This window comes from Macaca nemestrina, chromosome 12 (assembly GCF_043159975.1).
Source record: "Macaca nemestrina isolate mMacNem1 chromosome 12, mMacNem.hap1, whole genome shotgun sequence".
NCBI lineage: Eukaryota > Metazoa > Chordata > Mammalia > Primates > Cercopithecidae > Macaca > Macaca nemestrina.
The window spans coordinates 21,102,379-21,118,004 of record NC_092136.1 but is presented as its reverse complement, the minus strand read 5'-3'; the positions used below and the strand labels follow the sequence as shown (position 1 = coordinate 21,118,004).

The window sequence follows — 15,626 nt, the reverse complement described above, 5'->3', positions numbered from 1 at the left end:
TGGGTGGCTCATGCCTGTAATCCCAGCACTTTGGGAGGCCAAGGCAGGCAGATCACCAGGTCAGGAGTTCAAGACCAGCCTGATCAACATGATGAAACCCCGTCTCTACTAAAAATACAAAAATTAGCTGAGCATGGTGGCGCATGCCTGTAGTCCCAGCTACTTGGGAGGCTGAGGCAGGAGAATCGCTTGAACCTAGGAGGCGGAGGTTGCAGTGAGCCAAGATCACACTACTGCGCTCCAGCCTGAGCGACCGAGTGAGACTCCTTCTCAAAAAAAAAAAAAAAAAAAAGGGAAAAAAAGAAAGAGCCTTGGAGAGCTAGCCCGTGGTTTGAGTCACTTAGGATCACTGCAGTGAAAGGGTGGCCAGGGGAGTGGGGTCCTTGTCCCGTCATCCTAGGCTCCAACAGCTTTCTTTGTCTACCTCCATATCTGTCTTCCACACTGGGTGTTGCAGAGTCAGGCCTCTACTGCTAAGCCTGAAAATACCTGACCCAGGCCAGCCCCATTTCACAGAGAGAAAGGCCCAGAGAGGGGAAGGGGTTGCTTGAGCCACAGCCAAGGAGGCTGAGGGGACCGCGGCAACAGAGGAGCGCCACCTCCACCTCCCTATCCGTGTAACTCCAGCGCGTCTGCCTCTGAGGAAAAGAGACCCGCAGCCTACCCAAATGTGCTCACGCCAGCGCAGAAGAGTGTGTCCAAGGTGTAGTCCGCCTGGACCACTGGCTCTCCTGGCATCTTCCGTAGGAACCTACGCAGCTCCATATGTTCTTCACCCCTGGTTTCTCCCTCCTCAGAATTCCAGGCTGCTGAGCTTTTCATTTTGCTGTCTCTCAGAGAGGCAGAATCCATGTGCTGGGGAGGTCTGGAGATGCCTCTGGATTTCCCTGGGAGGTGCAACTTAAAAACAGAAAAGAAAAAAGGAAAAAAGAAACAAAACCGCAAATCCAACGCCTCTCGTCTGTCAGGTGGGGCCTGACAACATCCCGATGTCCCGTTGCAGGATTGCCCCTTCTTTGGAGGGGAGGAAACCAAGGCTCAGAGAGGAAACGGGTGCTCCTGGTGTCCCCCGCTGGGACTAGAACCCAAGCCTGGAAGCGCCAAGCAGCCTGTGACCTACTCTGGTGAGGTTTTTCGCACCTCTCCCAGGGCCTCTTTCCTACCCGACACAGAACAACCCAGATCTGCTGGGTCCACAGCATATGCCTCAGGTCTCATCTGACCCTCCCCGGGCCTGGACTGCAGTGAGCAGGGCCCAGACAGCCGTTTCAGAGACAAGGACAACACCTGCTGGAGACACATGAGCATGACATGCTGTGGCGTGTCACCCGGGGAAGGCCGGGGACACATGCACTGCCTGGCTTCCTTCCTCCCTTGGTGCGTATTTATTGAAGGCCTGCTAGATGCAGCGACTCTGAGGTGTCAGAGACACTGAATGAAACCTGGTCTTTCCCCCACAAGAAATTTCCAGCCAAATATAGAAGGTGCGTAGCAATAATTGCAATGTAAAGTATGAAAACTAATGGTTTTCACTTTTTTCCTCCCTTTTAATCAGTGGAAATAAATTCCTGTGTGAAAATGTAGTTAACAGGCTAGGTGCAGTGGCTCACACCTGTAATCCCAACACTTTGGGAGGCCAAGGCAGGAGGATTGCCGAAGCTCAGGAGTTCGAGACCAGCCTGGGCAAAATGGCAAAACTGCATCTCTACCAAAAATGCAAAAATTAGCAGGATGTGGTGGCATGCTCTTATAGTCCCAGCTACTCCAGAGGCTGAGGTGGGAGGATTGCTTGAGCCTTGGAGGTCAAAGCTGCAGTGAGCTGAGATTGTGCCACTGCACTCCAGCCTGGGTGACAGAGTGAGACCTTGTCACCAAGAAAACCAAAAGCAAAATGAAAAAAAGTAATTGACAATAATAGCCAACACTTAGTGAGTACTTACTATGTGCTAGGCGTGGTCCTAAGTGCCTTATCCAAATGAACTCATTTATTCCTCCCAGCAACCCTTAGGAAGCAGGTACAACATTAGCTTCACTTTACAGATAAGGAGACTAATGATCAGAGAAGACGAGTAACCTGGCCAGGGTCACACAGCTTGAGATGCAGAGTCAGGTTTTGAATGCAGGCCGACTGACTTTGAAACCTTGTCCTTCATCTCAAGGTTATACTGCCTCTCTGTACACCTGGTACAAGTGAGGCTTCTCTGGCAGTAGGGGTTGGGGGGATGTGAAGTTAGGAACCACACTTGCTCTGCCCATCCTCCACCTCCTCTGGATTCCTAAGGAACCATCAAAAGCTGCTGACCCCAGCGTGGAAATCCATGCATACATGACATTGATAGGTCTTAAGCAGGGAAGAGGGCAAATTCTTTTTGAAGGAGAATTTGTATCATTTTGATAAATTTTATGTACAGAAAACAAAAGTGTACATTTAACCCAGTTAAGTGGCAAGTTCTTTAACTTTTGCCTTTTCCAACTTGGTAATGCAAGCCGCAGATTTGGGAACCAGTACGTTTCTTCCCCAGTGATGACGGATCTCATCATTTCTGTCATTGTAATTAGTCCTGATAGCTTCCACCAGCTTAGTCAAAGCTCCTTTGTCTTTTGAGTTAACTTGTGTGAAGACAACAGTGGTGCAGGTCTTCCTGTGGACTGGACGTCCCAGTCGTGCCTTCCCCTTGATAATGCAATCAGAGACCCCCATTTTACAATGCAGGGCAGGCAGGAAGACAACAAGCTCAATGAGTAGTCAAGTGCTACTCAAAATGGTTAGGCCCATTGTCTCCAAGCTACCCACTGAGAGGTGACTGGCCTAGCATGCACACTCTTCTCTGCGGGAGGCAGCAGGCTGGCAACCAAACGTCTGTTCACAAGAAGTTATCACCGGCTGAGCCTTCTTGTTCTCCACCAAGGTGGTGACGGTGTTGACTCCTGCTTGAAGGACAGGTGGTCTCTTAGTGAGGATGTCCCCTTTGCTGTCAGCTTTCTTCTCAGCCTGGGCCAACAGCCTCTGCTTCTTCTCTTGCTTTGTCTCTGGTCTGTATTTGTGGGTCAGCTTAAGGAGCTGAGTAGCTGTTTGGTGGTGGAGGGCCTGGGACAGCTGTTTGGTGGTGGAGGGCCTGGGTCAGCTGTTTGTTTGGTGGTGGAGGGCCTGGGTCAGCTGTTTGTTTGGTAGTGGAGGGCCTGGGTCAGCTGTTTGGTGGTGGAGGGGTCTAATTTGCATTTGTAACGTATAACTCTGACTGCTGAGAGGAGAAGGATTGTAGGGTGGCAAGAGTGAAAGCCAGGCCAAGTGTGGTGGCTCACGCTCATAATCCCAACATTTTGGTAGACCCAGGTGAGAGGATCACTCGAGGCCAGGAGTTTGAGACCATCCTGGGCAACATAGCAAGACCCTGTCTCTTAAAAAAAAAAATTAAAAATTAGCTGAGTGTGGTGGCGCATTTGTAGTTCCAGCTACTCAGGAGGCTGAGGTGGGAAGATCACTTGAGTCCAGGAGTTGGAGGCTGGCTGCGGTAAGCTGTGATCACACCACTGCACTCCTGCCCAGACAACAGAGTGAGACCTTATCTCCAAAAATAAAAAACAAAAATAAAAAAGACTGAAACCAGGGAGCTGAGTTGTCCAGTTAGGAGATGATTGCATTAAGCCAGGAGGGAGATGATGGTGACTTGGAACAAGAGGGTGGAAGGATGCAGATCAAAAGCAATGGAAGGTAGAGGTGGCTGGGCTTACTGAAGGGCTGGAAATCCAGGTGGATGGGGAAGATATGTCAAAGGAAGGAACCAAGGGTATGTCCTAGAATTTGCACTGTGGATGTATGGTGCTGTGACTTACTTAGATGAGGATGACAGGAAGAACAGGTGTGGGGCAGATGCTAAGGGGAACAAGTGTTCCACATGTGATTGCATGAGAAGAGATGAGACGTAAAAATGCATATGTGAGTCCAGGAACTGTTGAACAGATCAGATCTGGAATTATAAATCTGGCTGTCATCTCATGAAGAAAAGGTGATCCATGACCAGAGAGAAGTTATTCACAATTCTATATCCAGCAATAAAAAGAGCTTCCATTGATATCGCTATTAACACTACCAATGTCAATGCCATTCTTGTATTACCATTGTTGTCATCAGGATCACCACCATCGTCAGCAATACAATCATCACTATCACCAGCACCATGATCATTATCATCACCATAATGACCTCTCATTACCTCACCATCACACTTCACCATTCTTCTCATCACTACAGTCATCACTCCCATCATCACTGTAGCAACCAGCATCTGCATCACCATCACCATAGCAACCACCATCTCGATTGTCATCACCATAGCAACCATCTCCATCATCATCACCATAGCAACCACATCATTCTAATCAGATACCATCATCAGCATTGTTATCATTGCTATCAATGTTATCACCACCTCTCCCACCATCAGTGTTACTAGTAACGCCACAATTTTCATTCTCATCACAACTCTTACAACCATTTATCACCACTTCCTCCATCACCAACTCCATCACCATCAGAAACTGCAGACCTGTATCTCGATTACAGCTACCCTTGCATTATCATTTCTATCACCGTCATCCTCCTCATCATCTGTTATTAAATGTTATTCTTTCTGTAAAGCTGAAAGCCCTTGATCTGTGACCTCACTCATCTGCACTGTTCTTCACTGTTGCTGAGTTCACTTTTCCTACTTTACAGGTTGAGGGGGGCCTCAAAGAGGAGGAGGTACCTTGTTGAGAAATAGCCATGGAGTAAAACATGGAGGTTTTCATTTGGGCAATGAGGATTAGAGTCAAGGATCCCTAAACTTTGAAGATGAGTTTAGGAAAAAGGTCACTCTCTGAATCCATGTAAAGCAAATGAAACCAAGAGAAACTGCAAGGATATAGATTAGTCTGCTGTTAACAAAAGACCCCAAGTTCAGTGGCTTCAGCAAAATGGAAATCTCTCTCTCTGGCATGGCTGCTTAATGTTGGCAAGGACCCAGACATTCTATCATGTTTCTCCATCATCCCCAACATGCAGTTTCATGCAGTTAAAGAAAGATGACCAGTTTGTCTGTTGGGTCTGCTTTCCAAGCAATGGAAATGGAGTAAAGGGAAGAGAAGGTCTCTCTCCATCTCTCCATCTCCTTTATCTCCTTTAAAGGTGTTACTCTTGATTGGAAAAGAATGGGACCCTGCAACTTGGAATGGTGACAGTTGGGAGGAACCTGATGAAGCTGGGAACACTGAGTTTGTGAACTCTAATGAACCTTTTTTGCCAGAAGGAACAGCTTTCCCATCCCCTGTAGTGGCAACATCCCCTCCCTGACCCGTGCTGCCATCAGCCTTTACACCTTTGTCTGAGGAGATTAACCCTGCACTGCCTGAGGCAACAGTGATGGCCTCACCTGAGGCAGTTGCCAGGCAAGGTAATGTTGTTTCTCCTCAGAAGCCACCCCCAACACCTCTGTTTGCTTCTAGACCTGTAACTAGACTGAAGTCCTGGTGGGCCGCTAGAGATGAGGTTGAGAGTGTGACCCATGAGGAGGTGCACTACACTCAAAAAGAACTGTTTGTGTTCTCCAGTTTATATAAACAGCAATCTGGAGAACATCCATGGGAGTGGATATTAAGGGTATGGGTAATGGTGGAAGGAACATAGAGTTGGATCAGGCTGAATTTATTGACTTGAGCCCACTAAGTAGGGACTCTGAATTTAATATTGCAGCTTGAGAAGCTCAAAGAGGTTCTGTTTGCTTGGTTAGCTGAACTATGGATTAAAAGATGGCCCACTGTGAGTTAGCTGGAGATGCCTATCTCCCTTGGCTTAATGTAGAGGAAGGGATCCAAAGGCTTGGGGATATGGGGATGGTGGAGAGGATTAGTCACTTCAGACCTACTCATCCCAGCTGGGAGGGTCCAGAAGATATACCCTTGACCAATGCCTTGTGAAATAGATTTGTAAGGGCAGCACCTGCATCTTTGGAGAACCCTGTAATTGCTCTTCTCTGTATGTCAGATCTAACAGTGGGAACTGCAGTCACTCAACTACAAAATTTAAATACAATGGGAATAACTGGATCCTGAGGTGGCAGGGGCCAAGTGGCAGCACTCAACTTTCAAAGGCAAGGTGGGTGTACCTACCACAGCAGAGGCAAAACGGCAATCAGAATAGTCTGACTCATGTAGAGCTCTGGCATAGGCTAATTAATCATGGTGTTCCTAGAAGTAAAATTGATAGGAAGCCTACTGCATTTCCACTTAAATTATGCAAGAAGAAAACTTCTAGGTCGAACGGACAAAAGGCTAATTTGAATTATAAAAACAGAGAATCATGGTCCTTCAATCAATTTCCCAACTTGATTTACAGACCCAGCCGGTTTATAGACCCAGAACCCCTTGAATGAAGGGGAGGCCAGGTCCCCTTGAGGAAGGACCCCACTACATTATCCACAATTTATTCAGTGACTCTTTCTCCCATCCTTTCCCAAGGAGACCTCCGGCCTTTTACCAGGGTAACTGTACACTGGGGAAAGGGAAATGATCAGACATTTTGGGGACTACTGGACACTGGCTCTGAGCTGACATTGATTCTGTGGAACTGAAAATGTCATTATGGTCCTCCAGTTAAAGTAGGGGCTTATGGAGGTCAGGTAATTCATGGAGTTTTAGCTCACGTCTGACTTACGGTGGGTCCGGTGGGTCCCCGGACTCATCCTGTGGTCATTTCCCCAGTGCCAGACTGCATAATTAGTGTAGACACACTTAGCAGCTGACAGTACCCCCACATTGGCTCCCTGACTGGTAGGGTAAGGGCTATTATGGTGGGAAAAGCCAAATAGAAGCCATTAGAGCTGCCTCTACCTAGAAAAATAGTAAATAAAAAACAATATCACATCCCTGGAGGGATTGTGGAGATTAGTGCCACCATCAAGAACTTGAAAGATCCAGGGGTGGTGATTCCCACCACATCCCCATTCAACTCTCCCATTTGGCCTGTGCAGAAGACAGACGGATCTTGGAGAACGACAGTGGATTTTCGTAAACTTAACCAAGTGGTGACTCCAATTGCAGCTGCCATACCAGATGCGGTTTCATTGCTTGAGCAAATTAACAATCACCTGGTACCTGAGATGCAGCCATTGACTTGGCAAATGCCTTTTTCCCCATTCCTGTCCATAGGCTCACCAGAAGCAGTTTGCCTTCAACTGGCAAGGCCAGTAATATACCTTTACTGTCGTATCTCAGGGGTATATCAGCTCTTTGGCTTTGTGTCATAATCTTATTCGCAGAGACCTTGATCACTTTTCACTTCTGCAAGATATCACACTGGTCCATTACATTAATGACATTAGGCTGATTGGATCCAGTGAGCGAGAAGTAGCAAACACACTGGACTTATTGGTGAGACATTTGCGTGCCAGAGGATGGGAAATAAATCCGACTAAAATTCAGGGACCTTCTACCTCAGTAAAATTTCTATGGTTCCAGTGGTGTGAGGCCTGTCGAGATATTCCTTCTAAGGTAAAGGATAAGTTGCTGCATTTGGCCCCTCCTACAACCAAGAAAGAGGCACAATGCCTAGTAGGCCTATTTCGATTTTGGTGGCAACACATTCCTCATTTGGGTGTGTTACTCTGGCCCTTTGTCAAGTGAGCCGAAAGGCTACCAATTTTGAGTGGAGTCCAGACCAGGAGAAGGCTCTGCAACAGGTCCAGGCTGTGGTGCAAGCTGCTCTGACACTTGGGCCATATGACCCAGCAGATCCAATGGTGCTTGAGCTGTCAGTGGCAGATAGGGATGCCATTTGGAGCCTTTGGCAGGCTCACATAGGTGAATCGCAGTGGATGCCTCTAGGATTTTAGAGCAAGGCCCTGCTATCTTCTAAGATAACTACTCTCCTTTTGAGAAATAACTCTTGGCTTGTTACTGGGCTTTGATGGAAACTGAACGTTTGACTATGGGTCATCAAAGCAGCATGTGACCTGAGCTGCGTATCATGAATTGGGTGCTTTCTGACCCATCAGGCTATAAAGCAGCATTCCATCATCAAATGGAGGTGGTGTATACGTGATCTGGCTCGAGTAGGTCCTGAAGACACAAGTAAGTTACATGAGGAAGTCACTTAAATGCCCATGGTCTCCACTCCTGTCACCCTGCCTTCTCTCCCCAAGGCTGAACTGATGGCCTCGTGGGGAGTTCCCTATGGTCAGTTGACAGAGGAGTGGAGACTAGGGTCTGATTCACAGATGGTTCTGCACGATATGCAGACATCACCAGAAAGTGGACAGCTGCAGCACTACAGCCATTTTCTAGGACATCCCTGAAGGGCAGCAGTGAAGGGAAATCTTCCCAGTGGGCAGAACTTTGAGCAGCACACCTGGTTGTACACTTTGCATGGAAGGAGAAATGGCCAGATGTGTGATTATGTACTAATTCATGGGCTGTAGCCAATGGTTTGGCTGGATGGTCAGGGACTTGGAAGAAGCATGATTGGAAAATTGATGACAAAGAAATTTGAGGAAGAGGTATGCAGATGGACCTCTCTGAGTGGTCAAAAACTGTGAAGATATTTGTATCCCATGTACATGCTCACCAACAAGTGACTTCAGTGGAAGAGGATTTTAATAATCAAGTGGATAGAATGACCCATTCTGTGGATACCACTCAACCTCTTTCCCCAGCCACCCCCGTCATCGCCCAAAGGGTCCATGAACAAAATGGCCATGGTGGCAGGGATGGAGGTTATGCATGGGCTCAGCAACATGGACTTCCACTTACCAAGGCTGACCTGCCTGGCTATGGCCACTGCTGAGTGTCCAATTTGCCAGCAGCAGAGACCAACACTGAGCCCTCGATATGGCAGCATTCCTTGGGGTGATCAGCCAGCTACCTCGTGGCAGGTTGACTATATTGGACCTCTTCCATCACGGAAAGGGCAGAGGTTTGTCCTCACTGGAATAGACACTTACTCTAGATATGGGTTTGCCTATCCTGCAGGCAGTGCTTCTGCCAAGACTACCATCCATGGACTCACAGAATGCCTTATCCACCATCATGGTATTCCATACAGCATTGCCTCTGACCAAGGCAATCACTTTATGGCTGAAGAAGTACAGCAGGCTTTTGCTAACATGGCAAAACCTCATTTCTACTAAAAATGCAAAAATTAAGCCAAGTGTGGTGGCTCACGCCTGTAATCCTAGCACTTTGGGAGGCCGAGGTGGGCAGATCACCTGAGGTCGGGAGTTTCAGACCAGCCTGGCCAACGTGGTGAAACCCCATCCTCAGTGAAAATACAAAAATCAGCTTGGCGTGGTGGTAGGTGCCTGTAATCCCAGTTACTTGGGAGGCTGAGGCAGGAGAATCGCTTGAACTTTGGAGACAGATGTTACAGTGAGCCGAGGTCACACCACTGCACTCCAGCCTGGGCGACAGAGTAAGACTCTGTCTCAAAAAAAAAAAAAAAAAAAAAAAGGTGGGGGGCTTGGAGATGAAAGACTTGGGGCCAGGGGAATAGGGCCTGCCCCATTCCTCATGGTCTCAGTTTAATCCCCCTGGCTGCAGGGTCAGGCGAGGGGGAACATGGAATTAGGTCTCTACACCAAGTTTCAACTGCAGACACCCACCCGGCTCAGATAAGGACACTTGAGGCATGGGATTTACAAGCCAATGATAACTGGCCTAAAGTCACAGCATTTAATAATCATGATGAAATAACATTAACCACAGTAGGTATTAGTTATAAGCATGGCAAGTGAAATCTAGTTGTTTGTGCAGAAAAATTTTATTTAAAGGCTCTTGCAAAGCCTCCCGAATTTTTGAGCATGGAGTTGGGGTTGACTGGAGAGTCACAGCTTCTGTGAGGTTATACTGCAGTAACAAAGAACTCCCCAAATCGCATTGATTTATATCAACAAAGGCCCTATTCCCCACTTATGTTACATGACTGCTAAAGATTGCTGGGGGTCACGTGAGACTCTGTTTCGTGTATCCTTGTTATTCCCAGATCCAAGATGGAAAATCCGTCTCTATTGAGGGTCTTCTCATGGGAGAGGAAAGAAAAAGCAGTGGTCAAGCCACATGGTGGCTCTCAAAGCTCCTGCTTGGATGTGGTATCTGTCATTCTGCCCACATGGCATTGGTTAAGGCAAGTCACGAGGCTGAGTTCCATATCATCGACAGAGAAGTGTCCTCCCAGAGGGAGTTGTCACCAGTCACATGACAATGGACGGGGCTGTCTAATCTTACAGGAATGGGAAGGGACTCGTTGGAGAAAAGGAAAACCCGTACCAGTCCCTCTAGCACTGATAGCTGGATTCTGGGGAGCACAGCTACCATGTACATCAGTTACAAAGCCACTGAATGCCACAAATCATGCTTCATAGTAGCTCTCATTTGACTATATTTCATTTCTGCATTTCACAAATTATTTATTGAGTGCCTCCTGTGTCCTGGGTGACATTCTAGCACTGAGGATATAGCAGTCAATGCCTTTGCCCTCTTGAATATATATCTGGATACATATTACATATAATTTATATGTAAGTAAAAATATGTACATATTTGCCATCATGATTTGAAAAAATATTTACCCCAAATTTACTCTTAGTCTGTTCAAGTAGCTATAACAAAATACTTTAGACTGGGTAATTTATTCACAGTAGAAATTATTTCTCGTGGTTCCGGAGGGTGGGAAGTCCAAGACTGAGGTACCAGCAGATTGGCATCTGGTGAGGGCCCACTCTTTGTTTCCCAGATGGCACCTTCTAGCTACATCTTCACATGACTGAAAGGGCTAACAAGCTCCCTTGGGCCTCTTTTAAAAGGGTGCTGCTCACATGCACGAAGGTGAAACCTTCATGACCAGTACCTCCCAGAGGCCCTATCTCTTAGTACCATTGCATCGGGGAGTAGGTTTCAACATATGAATTTCAGGGGACACAAACATTCAGACCATAGCACTGACTCATGAACAAAAAGCCTACTGTAATGATTTCACACAAAAATGGAGGCTAGACCATTTGGGTTGTGGGTGGCTACTGCAAGAAGACACATGAGTGTGAGTTGTATCTCAGTAGTTCTTCCAGGAGGTCTACATCCAATGTTCACAGTGTAATGTGTAACCACCACTATAGGCTCATTCTCTTTTCTCTCTCTCTCTCTTTTGTTTTTGAGACAGAGTCTCACTTTGTCACCCAGGCTAGAGTGCAATGGCATAATCTCGGCTCACTGCAACCTCCACCACCTGGGTTCAAGCTATTGTCCTGCCTCAGCCTCCTGAGTAGCTGGGATTACAGGTCCCGGCCACCATACCCGGCTAATTTTTGTATTTTTAGTAGATACGGGGTTTCACCATGTTGGCCAGGCTGGTCTCGAACTCCTGACCTCAAGTGATTCACTTGCCTTGGCCTTCCAAAATGCTGGGATTACAAGCTTGAGTCACTGTGCCTGGCCTACTATAGGCTCATTCTCATTATTAGGTGTAACTGTTGCCTAAGAAAGAGGAAGAGGCTGTGGAGGAAGCAGATGAGCCAGGAGACCTGGGAAATTTAAGCACTCATAGAAATATTTGGCAATGAAAGAAATGCACCGGTGAGCCTCCATTTGGCCGTGTGTGACTCTGCATACTGTGCATATTTTTTTCATGAATAAGAAAGTAAAGAATGATTATAAAAGTGTTGTTGGTTCTGGAATACACCACCACATTTCCTGAGCACAACAGGTGTTTTCTAAAAACCTAGAAAAACAGATTAAGTGGTAGACCAAAAACCATCATCTACCAAAGAGTCCCTAAGCTGGCAGACACACAAACCCACCAATGACTCCATTTAGGGTTGGTAATTAGGCGATTGGTGTTTCAGATGCTCTCTATTATGCAGAAGTCCTCAGAGGATTGTAATACTGTGCATGTTTGTATGATATTGGATAAATCGATTGGGATTTTTGGATAGGTTAGTATTATGTCCTAAATGATTATGTCCCTTCTGATATTCACATATTAAAGCTCTAACCTTTAGTGTGGCTGTTTTTGGAAACAGCCTCTAAGGGGTAAAGATGGGGACCTGATCTGATAGGATTAGTGTGTTCATAAGAAAAGACACTGGAGCTCTTTCTCTCTCTCCACCATGTGAGGAAAAAAGAGAAAAGTCAGAATCAGAGGATTACCTAAGGTTGTAAAACAGTTTATGCTGGAGCCAAAGTTAGAAAATGTCTTTGTGATTCCTTGTTCCATTGTCTTAACGAGGTGACTTAGTCCACTTGTACTGCTATAGCAAAATAACTGGGACTGCATAATTTCTAAATAATATAAATTGATTTCTCACGGTTCTAGAGGCTGGGAAGTCCAAAACCAATCCCTGGTGGATGCAGTGTCTGGCAAGGCCTGCTTCTCATAGATGGCACCATTTAGATGCCCTCACATGGCAGAAGGGATGGAAGGGCAAGAAGGGCTAAGCTGGTTCCCTCCAGTCCTTTTATAAGGTACAAATCCATTCATGAGGTTGGAGCCCTCATGATTTAGTCACTTTTCAAAAAGAAGTGATTACTACCTCTTACTACCACCAAGGTGGGGATTAAGTTTCAATATGAATCTTACAGGGGCTGCACATCCAAACCATAGCACTAGTATTTCAAACAGTGACATCACATGTTAGTATTGGCCCACTAGGAACATGTTTTAAGAAGCAGAAGCAACATATGTTATCTGCCAAGATCTCTCCCTTCCATTCTGCTAGAAGCCTTATTAGGGCCCAAGTCTATGGTGTCAGTCCCAGATCCCAGTGTGGCCCTTTTATCACCAGCCCAGCCAGGAAGCCTGCAGGCTGTCTCTGGAGCCCAAGCACTTTGCTGGAAGTGAAGAAAGAAGAAATGAAGAAAGAGCTAGAAAAAAGAAAACCTTCTACTTCACCAGGAGAGATCACCTTTATCCTGGATCTAAGAGGAATTTGCTTGCTGGGGTCTTTAGGTATCAGGTCACTGGGCCATGACAGCAGTATTTAAAATAATGTTTTATCTGAGTTCTATTTCAAAAATTTCCAGGTTATGCCCTTAAAAGGACGAGAGGTTCAGGCGATGGGTTCATCAAACTCTTATAAGTCACCACTAAATAACTTACTGTAACCAAATACCACTTGCTCCCCCCAAAACCTATGGAAATAAAACATTTTTTAAAAACCCACACAAAACCCATGAAAATATAGCTAGAATGAAAAAAAAAAAAAAAAAGGACAAGAGGCTGCCTTTTGCTTCCCCCCTCCCTGTCTTCCCTGAATTCCCACTGGCTAGAATGGAGATGTGATGGCTAGAGTTGAAGCAGCCATATTAGACCTCAAGGTAGCACCAAATATTGAGGAGACCGAGCAACAAAGACAGGAGACAAGATTTCAACTGCATTCTCAGCTGCTGTCCACCAAACTGAATATTAACATAAGACAGAAGTTAACTTTGGCAGCATCATCACTATAACCACCACCACTACCACCATTGTCACCATCATCAATGTCATCAGTGTCACCACCAACACCATCAACATTCTCACCATTACCATTACAATCCACTATCAGCACCTTCACAATCACCACGACCATCTCTATCATGTTTGTCATCATCACCATCATCATCATCCCCATCATCACTGCACCAACCAAAGTCATCATGAATGACATCATCAGCATCATCACTGCCATCTTCATCATCGTCATCACAATCATTATCAGCATCTTCATTACCATCAACAGCAGCTTTGCCATCACTATTCCCACCCATGGAATGACTCAGTCCACGGACTGTCAGGTCAGCATCCCAAAAAGAAATGATACCCACTAAGAAATACTGTTGCTGCTGCTCCTGCTACAGTTCTAACCACCACCACTGCTATTATTACTGTTGCTGTTACTACTACTGTTATTGTTGCTGGCAGTCAGCCCTCCATCCATATCTGTGGGTTCTGCATTCATGGCTTCAACCAACCACACAATAAAAATATTTGGCGACACAAATTCCACAAAATTGGCTGGGCGCAGTGGCCCAGCACTTTGGGAGGCCAAGGTGGGCAGATCACTTTAGGTCAGGAGTTCGAGATCAACCTGGAAAACATGGTGAAACCCTGTCTCTACCAAAAACTACAAAAATTAGCTGGGCATAGTGGCATGTGCCTGTAGTCCCAGCTACTCGGAAGGCTGAAGTGGGAGAATTGCTTGAACCTGGGAGGTGGAGGTTGCAGTGAGCCAATATCGCACCACTGAACTCCAGCCTGGATGACAGAGCGAGACCCTGTCAAAAAAAAAAAAAAAAAAAAAAATTCCACAAGATCCCAAAAAGCAAAACTTGAATTTTCCAAGTGCTGAGTACTACCTTCAACCCACGTGAATGAAGTGCTGTATAGTCATTGTATTAGATATTATAAGTAATCTACAGATTATTTGAAGTATATGGGGGAATATGCATAGGTTATATATTAGTCAGGGTTCTCTTAGAGGGACAGAACTAATAGGATATATATACATATATGTGTGTATATATATGTGTGTGTATATATATATTATATATATATATAAAGGGGGGTTTATTAGGTATTAACTTAAACAATCACAAGGTCACACAATAGGCCACCTGCAAGCTGAGGAGCGAGTAGAGCCAGTCCAAGTCCCAAAACTGAAGAACCTGGAGTCCAATTTTAAAGGGCAGGAAGCATCCAGCATGGGAGAAAGATTCAGGCTGGGAGGCTAGGCCAGTGTCGTTGCTTCATGTTTTTCCACCTGCTTTATATTCTATGGAGGCTGATTAGATGGTGCCCACCTGATTAAGTGTGGGTCTGCCTTCAACACTCCACTGACTTGAATGTTAATCTCCTTTGGCAACACACTCACAGACAAACCCAGGATCAGTATCGCATCCTTCAATCCAATCAAGTTGATACTCAGTATTAACCGTCACAAGTCCACCCCTTGTCAACTGGAACCCGTACACATCTCCTGAGATCATACACAAAACATCACACATCATACATAATCTTCAAATAAAGACAATAGCGATGTCATAATTATGTCTAACATAATACAACTATCCTTCATACAACAGGAAATGCACCAATCCTCAACCCAAATACGATTACATAAAGTTAACAATACTTCAATGCTGATATGAATAAGTCAATAAATCTTATGTCACATGATGAAGGAAAAGGAAATAAAATGAAGATATTTTCTTAGTACAAGTGTATACATGCACAAACATGTTTTTAACAAAAGAAGGAGGAAATACTCATGACAATTACAGTCCTCGTTTCTGCAGTTGGTCATGTGGTCGTAGCTGGTATTGATGACTACCTTCTTCTACTACCCATTCTGTATTCCCTTTGCCTTCAGCAAGCACCTCAGCAGGTTGTGTGTGTGTGTGTGTGTGTTTTTTTTTTTTTTCCTGGTGGAGTGACCCAAACCTTCATTCCTGAAGGGCCTGGGTCATTTGTAGTCCTATCTGGATTGGACTGTTGTAGTTTCCCATTGACCTTAATCACAGTGCTTGGTAATACTAAGAGACGCCCTAATGGATCTCCTGTGTTCCATGCATACTCTTCCTTACCTCTGGTGTGGAGTAGTAGACTGATTTCATCTTGATTTTCT

At 45.7% G+C, this 15,626-nt stretch overlaps 1 pseudogene; it reads right to left on the bottom strand.

Moving 5' to 3' along the window:
• Positions 1–2,428: 2,428 nt before the first annotated feature.
• On the bottom strand, positions 2,429–13,601 carry LOC105471716 (large ribosomal subunit protein eL8-like; annotated as a pseudogene).
• Between the last annotated feature and the right edge of the window lie 2,025 nt (positions 13,602–15,626).